Below are 8566 nucleotides of genomic sequence, written 5' to 3' on the forward strand. Positions count from 1 at the left end.
ATCAATCCCCATGCCACTTCTCCCCAGGTCAGGGCCCCTCCTGCATTCCGCCTGCCTCCTCTAGGTGCTATCGCATCACGTAATCTATCCTGCAGCTGGACAGCATATAATTTCAAAGAATCTGGTAAACCTCGGATTAGAGGAGTCATTCTATCAGGATTGGCATTTAACAACATCGGAGAGGGCTGTTGTGGCACTAATCGCCTATCATGCATTAATTGGAGACAAGCAGTTTTCCGTAAGCTCTCAGTCAACTGATTTATAGAAGGGGTGTCTATCCGTGTTGGTTCTCCTCGTTCCATTTGGTCTATTCCCCCTGCCCAGTAAGCTGCCTGCTGCGTCAGAGACCATGGTTCCCTAGGATCATCGGTAGTTAGGAACACTCCAGGCCCCCAATATCCTTGGGCTTCATCTTCTGACAATAAAATCCAGTCGCCACCGGTTAATGACACCCTCCACACATATTCTGTTTCGGTCTCCTTTGCTAGTCGGATATACTTTTCCTGAATTTTAGATAATTCAGTGGCGGAATATGGTATCGTCTTAATGGTCACGTGTGGTGCTCCGCCATTTTGGCCATTGTCTATGGTTTCTGTTTTAATTAATGGCCTCATTGCTACCTCTTCATCCTCAGGGTAAAAAAACTTTTCTGGTACCTTCTAACTCTTGATTTGGGTATAAAGATTTTTGCTGTTTCACCTGAACTACCTCTAGACCTTGCAGGTCTAAGTCCGGGTCAGATTGTTCATCCACCTCGGCTCGTAAAATTCTTTCCCGATCTAATGCATCAGACAAGGCAGCGTGAAGCCGCTGTGTTGTATTACGCTCCGCAGTTAATTGCTCTTGCAGGACTTTAACTAAATCCTGCAGGGACTGAATCTTCTCCTTATCTGCCTGCTCAGCTCTCATTGTTTCCTGTCTGTCTTCCTGGGCTGCTACGAGTGCAGCCCCTAAAACTGCACACACGACAGCCTTCCCTTTTCCCGGGCGAAACCTGCCTTCTTTTGCTAGCTTCTCAATTCCTCCTACAATGGCTTTTGAGTCATGCCAGTGGTCTCGTGCCCAGGCTACTCCTTGTGGGGAAGGGCGGGCTTTATGTGCAATTAGCTTCTCTAAAACAGGGGAACAGTCAGACGCAGATATTTCCCGGGTCACCATGCCTGCCACTGCTCGGATCTCTCCCGACTTATTGTTGAGAGATCCTTCCCAGATGCTCCCCGCCCGTTCTCCGGGTGGAGGTCCGGTATCCCGTTAGAATCTCCCTTCCAACAAGGGAAATCTCCTATAGGCAGTTAGCCTCTCTAAAACAGGGGAACAGTCAGACACAGATATTTCCCGGGCCCCTGTGTCTGCCACTGCTCGGATCCCTCCCAACTTATTGTTGAGAGATCCTTCCCAGATCCTCCCCGCTCGTTCTCTGAGTGGAGGTCTGGTATCCCATTAGAAACTCCGTTCCAACAAGGGAAATCCTGTCCGTGACGCCAATTGAGATGGCGTGTTCCAAAGTTGGAGCGACTCAGGTTTGTGGATTTCCTTTGTCAGAACTAAGGTGAAACGACACCAGGGGAGTTCAAACAATAATCAACATTTATTCAACCTAGATAACCTTGCCCAAGTACAAGTGAACTTATCAATATGAACCTTGCAACATGTCGTTAAGCCACTGTTTGAGAAGAGGAGGGAAGTATAGAAAAATGAAATGGAAAAAGGAACATGAAACTGTGTCAGAAGGAGAGCCCTCCCGTTGAGTCACGAGGTTCAGAGCAGACCCCCTTGCTTTCTGCACTCCTTCTCAGAGAGGAGCCCGGGGCGGCTAGATCCACTCCTAGTCTCAGACTTGGTCAACAGTTTATGTTTAAAAGGATGAGGTGTAGGGACTGTGGAAAAGAGAGAAGGAAAAGGGGTGGGGGGGTGGGGTGGAGAGAGAGAGAGAAGGAAAGGGTTTCACCAGTCCTGGGTCCAGCGTTGGTCCAGCCAGCCTAGAGATCCAGTTCCGGAGGGCGCGCGCTGAGAACTCGTTCTCCCTTCTTTTATAGCGTGTTAGTCGATGCTCTCGACATGCGCAGTCCCATTCCCGGGGTTCCCTGGAATCGGTCGGAGAGCTTTGGGGGAGGTTCATCGCAGAGTTGTCTCTCTGTTTCTGCTGGCATGACCGCTTAAGATAGAAGCACAGTCCCATCCTCCGTGGGGCCTCCTCCTCCAGGCGCATATGCAGTGCTCCTTCTCCTGGTCACTTAAGATAAGGAATTGCGGCTTTGGAGAAGCACGGTCCCACCCTCCGGGGGGCCCTCTCCTCCGGCCACATTGTCCTATTCACAAAACTCCAGCATTTTTACAGAGGCCGTTTTCTCCACCAAAGTTCTTTAACGAATGTTTGAGACATTAACTATAGTTTGTCAGACCGTCACATCCCCCCGCTGCTAACACCTGGACACGGACACCCAATACACCAATACACTGGGAGAGGGTGTCCGGAGCAGCGCGGGTGCCTGGGCAAGGACAGGCAGCAGACTAGGTGGAGGCTCTGTGGCCGGCAGAGGAGCTGCGGCAGCGACATCTGCCGAGAGGCTTTCCAAGGCCTGCCTTCTGGCCGGGGCCTCCGCGTCAGCGGCTCCCCCCTCTCTTTGCTCGCACGGCATGGAGACAGTGCAGCGCAGGGCTCCGTCTTTGTCCTCTTGCAGGTGCTCACTCTCATCACCACCCAGCAAGGCCCTGCAAGCTGGCTCGCCCCAGAAGGAGCCGTTGCGGTGTCCCGGGCGCTCGTGCGTCTTGCTGAGGACGGAGGCACGCAGCAGCCCCTTGGCACTTGCCTGGGGCCACTCTAGTGGCTGAAGCTCCCCATGACGATGTGGAGCCAGAGGGACCGAGCCCAGCCAGTCCCCAAGCAACGGCTGCTTTGGAAAGAGAGAAGGCCCAGGCTTTACTGCGGAGCAGAGCGGAGCGGGGCGGAGCGGGGCGTGACGTTACGTGGCATGGAGTACCCCTTCGGTACTCCCGTTTGGGCTGGCCGTCCCAGCTGTGTCCCCTCCCAGCCTCTCGCCCAGCCTCAGCCTGCTCGCCTGGGGACACACAGGCGAGAGAAGCAGAGGAAGCCTTGGCGCTCTGCAAGCACTGCTCAGCAGCAGCTAAAACACCAGCGTGCCTTCAAGACGGTCTCGTCACAAGCGCAAAACACAGCCCCACATGGGCTGCGGGGTCTCTCTCCACGCCCCCCCCGGAGCTCCCCTCCGCCTGTGATGTCACAGCCACGTGACACACCCCTCACACCGTGCGGGGCCAGGCCTCTGTGAGGTCAGGCGCTGTGGGCCATAAGCTGTGGGCCTGGAAGGAGCTCGCAGTGTGCTTGCTGGTGGCGAGCGCTGGTGGCTGTGTGCCTGGGGCAGGCGCTCTCCTGCCGGGTATCGCCAGGAGGAGATCTGCCCAGACAGGCAACACTCCTGCGGCCAAAGGCAGGCACATAAGCTTTCAGGAGAGCTTCATTTCTCACCAGGATGAGGAGGAGAAGGGCTTCTCCAAGAGCACCAGAGGCTGCCCTGCCAAGGAGAGGAGCCAGGAGCAGCCCGGCAAGATCTCGGGAGGCCAAGGGCACCAGCCGGCAACGGCCTGCACGCTGCAGTGCTGCAGGAAATGAAGGTTAGTTCAGGGCTGCCTTTCACCCCGTGTTGGCACCAAGCCTGCCTGCCTTGGCCGGGCCCGACAGCCCTGCAGAACCAGCGTCGTCGTGCCGCAAGGGAGGCCTGGGGCCACCTCGGCTACGTGCCGATGGCAGAGCTGGCTACCATGTCCATGTCTTTGTGGGCTACCCCAGGACTCGTGCCACCCTCCTTCCCCAGGCACGCCGTCAGTGCCCTGCCTGCCAGGGGATCCTGCCCAGCTCTCCGCCTCCCGCTCCCAGCTGCCCCCCTCTATAGGGCATAACCACGGCTCTGCCCCTGCCCCTGCCCCTGCCCCTGCCCCTGCCCCTGCCCCAGGGAGGGAGCGTGTAGGACCAGCGCCCACCTCCCTGCAGGCATCTGGCACGCACTGCACCGGTGTCCTCAGGATGGGTCCTCAGGCTCTTCTCTGGTTTCTTTGCCCAGGATCGGTCTTCAGCGTGGCAGTAGCCACCGACTCCCTTCCGAGATGCCTCAGCCTAGACATCTCCACTGTGTAAGTACAACACGTGTCCAGCGCGGACACGGAGACGAGGCGTGCCGGTGGCCGACGGGGAGCATGGGGAGGCTGGCTCTGCCCTTGAGCACTGCTAACACCGGGACTCCCTCTTTTTCAGGAAAGAGGTCATCACCTTGAAGAAGAAGAGGCTCTTCACGATGCTCTTCCTGATGAGCCTAGCTGCTCTCGGTGAGTATTTGCCCGCTGCCAGCAGAGGCACGGAGGCACGGAGTGCGAGCTTCCGCGCGAGGGAGTGGCGCTGGTGGGGCCCTTCCGACCTCCCGCGTCTGCAGCTCAGGGAGCTCCCAAGATGCTCGCTCTCTGCAGAGCCCACCCGGCCCCAGAGCCAACAGAGGAAAGGCGTGCGCAGCCCCGTGGAGCCTGGTGTTGGTGCTCACTGCAGCAGGGAGGGGAAATGGGGCGTAGCTGTGGGGCGCCAAGCGTGCACGGAAACGGGGGCTGTGCAGAGCCCCGAGGCTCAGGGAGAGGGTCCCCGCTTGGAGGGAGCTGCAGCCTCTCTCTGCACCCCTTCGCCGTGTCCTCAGCCAACCTCTTGCCACCCTGATGTGAGCGGAGACCACGCGACTACGGGGGTCATTAGAAACCCCCCCAAATTAACTCTCTCTCTCGGTGCCGGGAATTACAGCTGGTGCCTGCTGCGGGACCTTCATGCTGAAGCGGATGCTGAGGACACAGGATGTGCCACAGGTCAGTGACTGCTGTTGTGGGACAGGAAAGTCCCACAAAGGAGCACTGCTGGAGGTGGGTGGGTAAATCGCCCAGCCCCTCCAGTTCCAGGCAATGACCCAGAGAATCAGCAGCGGCAGCTGCTGCCGTGCCTTCCTAGAGCTGCCGGCTCTGGAAAGCCCCGGCAGCTCTGGGACTCAAACGCAGAGCCTTTCGCTTTCAGGTGCGGCCGGGGCAGCCCGCAGCCAACCTGAGGTCCCTGAGGTAAGAGCCCTCTCCTCTCTCCCGACCTGCAGCACATTTGGTGGGGTAGCGGCAGACGAGCCCGTGCTATTTGCACTCCCTTCCTCGCACGGCGCCCAGGGCTCCTGCCTTTCCCTCCTGCCTGGGCCTTTTGCGAAACTTGGAGGGGAAGGGAAGCGCTCGCAAACCAGGGAAAGAAAAGGGGGCTCGAGCACCCGTGTCTCGGCTCCTCCCGAGCCTGGAGGCCCCGGGAGGGGCTGGGCAGCTCTCCGACAAGACCTGCTTTCCCGGTGACTGCAGGAACACGCTCACTCTGTTGAGGAAGCAATCGCAAGAGATGCAAGAGCTAAGAGATGAGGTGGCGAGCCTGGCTGCAGAGATGGGCACGGTGACGAAGGTGATCCTGCACTCTGGGAAAGAGGGCTGGGACGAGCAGGGCCCCGCACAAGGCACTTCCTGGGCCAGCTGGTGGGCTTTTCCTGCTCAGCCCACGCACCCGTCCCTTGCCAGGGGCTGCTCGTTGAGCTTCTCCGCTGTAAAGCCCCTTCTCCTGGCCAGGTCTGAGGTGGTTGTTTCTCCTGTTCATTTGTGTCTTTCTTTCCCAGGAAATTCGTCAAATGAGAGAGGCAATGTCTGCAACCACGTGGACGTCTGACTGGGCTCTGAAAAGCACGGGTACGGGCGGACACCGGCAGGCAGGGCTGTCATTGCACTGGGCTCCCGCTTAGCACTCCCAAAAGGAGGCTGCGCGGCAGACTGCTCGCCGAGGCATCGGGACACGGGGCAAAACCATGGGGCCCAAGAGCATGACTGTGGCTGAGCGGCTGCCTTGGGCTCACCCCAGCGCTGCCGTCAGACCCCTCGCTGGTGCCGCTGGCACGCCGCGACAGCATTTCCGCCCTCTCCCGCTCCACGGAGCTTTCCTGGGGAGCACAAAGGAGTGGCCGGGTCCTCCTTTGCTGTCCAGGCAGCGGGGCCTTGGCCTGGCTCTGCTGCCCTTCCCGTGGGAGCTTGCTGTCTCCCAGCACCCGCAGACCTTCCCTTTGTGTGGCTGGGAGAGAAACGCAGTCGCCGGGCACGGGGATCCCCTCCTTTTCCTGGGGCACCTCCGAGGGTGCGGTGCTGCGTGCGGGGCTGGCGGGCAGCCTTAGAAATAGCCTGCAGCCACCAGGTCCTCCGAGCCTGGGGCCTCTTGCACTCAGCTGCTCTCGTCTCCCTTCAGGGGCTGCCATCGACCTGCAGAGATCGTCCAGCAGCTCTGCGTGGCCCTGCAGGCTGTTTTGGTTCCTGTGTGCTCCACCCCTTCTGGATACCTTTGCGCAGGTAGAGCAGCAGAAAGTGTCAGTGCTGCTTCTCTTGCCTCTTGCAAAGTTGGGGGCAAGCCCTGGGGCATCTCCCCTCAGGCCAGTGGTACTGCTCAAGGCCACGGCAGCGGCCCGGTGCCTGACACCTGAGGTCCCGCGCAGGGCTTGGCTCCCTGCGAAACGCCAGTTGCCCTCAGAACGGGGCTGAGCTGAGCCGAGCTTCCTGCCCGCCATCCCTGGTCGCTGCTGGGTGAAGGAGCTTCTCCGTAGGGACACCATTTCCCTGCCACAGCTCTGGCTGTGCCTCTCCCAGTGGGGCAGTGGAGGGTGCAGGGAGGCTGCAGAGCTGCTGGGCAAAAAGGGAGGTTTCCTGAAAGCCCTGACTCAGGTGCAGGGTATCGGATGTTTCCCACCGGCTGGCTGTTCTCCTGCTCTTTCCCGGGCCGGGAAGATGGCTGGGCGCTTCTGCCCGCTTCCCAGCACGCCATTCATTTTGAGCGCAAGTGCAGCCCACAGGCGCAGTGCCGCCTGTGCTCCTGGCTGCTGGGCAGCGCAGCAGGCCCCATCACACCCTCGCGTTCATTGCTCTTGCCCTCTGCTTTCAGCCGGATGCCTCCCCAGGATACTGCTGGCCTTTCCAAGGGTCTCGGAGCGAGGTGCTAATCCGGTTGCCCACACAAATACGACCGACGGCCGTCACCATACAGCACGCCTCAAAGATAGCCTCTCCGCCGGGGACTGTCAGTAGTGCCCCCAGAGACTTCACTGTCTCCGTAAGTCTCTGCCGGGCACTGGGGGCTGGGACCTGGCCGCGGGGGAAAGCTCTAACAGGGACTTGCTGCTCTCTGCGCATCTGCCGAGATGTGTGTGCTCCCAAGCACTGCTGCTCCCCGAGGGGACGCTTCAAGGGACACGTGGGGTGGCGTCACCCCTCCTCAGACTTGCTTAGCACATTTTGGCCCAGCACCTCTGGGCCCTTGAGCAACACACAAGGACGAGACTCGGCCCCACCGCTTCCTGCGCCAGACTGGGCTGCAGCTGCAGCAGCTGGGTGGGGGTCACGGGCCCGGATCTGGCATGAGCGTTTCCCTGTGGTCGCGTCGAGCCTGACCTGCTCCCCTGTGCTTTATCTCCAAGGGACTGGATGAGGAAGGCGAGGACGAAACTCTGCTCGGGACATTCACCTATGCCGTGCAGAAAGAGTCGACCCAGACCTTCCCTCTGCAGGTAGAGTGAGTGCGTGTGGGCAAGAGGCCCGGGCAGAAATGCCAGTTTGCCAGCAAGTTGCTTGCAGAGGGAGTGTGGATGGTCCCTGCCAGGGCAGGGGGCCGACCCTGGCCGAGAGAAACGCTGGCGGCATCGGGAGGGAGAGTGGCATCCGGCAGGGTGGCAAGAGCAGAACAAAGGCCACGTTGGCCCCACAGCCCTCTGGGTCCCCAGAGCTACCTGGCTGTACCCGCCAGGCAGGCGGTGGCGGGGAGGATGCCCAGCACCTTGCCCCAGCAGCAGGACTTTCCCCAGGCCCCATTTCCCTGGGACCAGCGAGCCTCAGGTTTCCACAGCTGCCCACCACCCTCTCCGAGGCCGGGCGTTTGGTCTGCGGGGCCGCAGGGGTCCTTTGCCGCCTGGGTGGGAGAAGGGAAGGAGGGAGAAGCTGCCGCCTCAGCCAGGCCGGGAGCTGGTCCCGGAGCAGGGGCCGGGCTGGCGGAGGAAGATGCGCGGAGCCTGCTGGCACTCTTTACACCCCAGGAGTGACGCTGCTTTTTGCTACCGTTTCTTTGCAGAATGGCGACTCCAGAGCCTTCCGGTTTTTGAAGCTTGTCATAGAGAGCAACTGGGGAAAACCAGGATACACCTGCATTTATCGAGTGCAGGTGTACGGGAAGACCGTGGGAACAACTGCCATCAGCCAGATGCTTGCGGAGAGCTTCCCTCAATAGGAATTAAAGAGGAAAATGGAGAAGAAACGGACCAGAGGGATGTCGCTTAGTCTGGCGTAGAGCAATGTCGTTTCGGAGCCCCTCTCAAAGCTGCCAACTTCTGCCTTTCGCGGGCTGAGGCCTTCCTCGGGCTTTCCGCTTTCCCTCCGCCACGGGGATGTTGCCTAACCGAGCAAAAAGGAGACAACACTCCTTTTAAGTACCTGGTCTAGTGTGGGCGTACATGGGGTGCTGCCATGT

General features: G+C 59.7%; 1 long non-coding RNA gene across 1 annotated transcript; it reads left to right on the forward strand.

The window, feature by feature from the left end:
* The first annotated feature begins 7033 nt into the window (after positions 1–7033).
* LOC115337241 lies at positions 7034–8245 on the forward strand. The gene is made up of 3 exons (XR_003922058.1): positions 7034–7159; positions 7524–7613; positions 8171–8245. It is a non-coding gene; the product is annotated as an uncharacterized LOC115337241 (long non-coding RNA).
* Positions 8246–8566: the final 321 nt, after the last annotated feature.

The sequence above is a fragment of the Aquila chrysaetos genome, chromosome Z (genome assembly GCF_900496995.4).
Source record: "Aquila chrysaetos chrysaetos chromosome Z, bAquChr1.4, whole genome shotgun sequence".
Classification (NCBI taxonomy): domain Eukaryota; kingdom Metazoa; phylum Chordata; class Aves; order Accipitriformes; family Accipitridae; genus Aquila; species Aquila chrysaetos.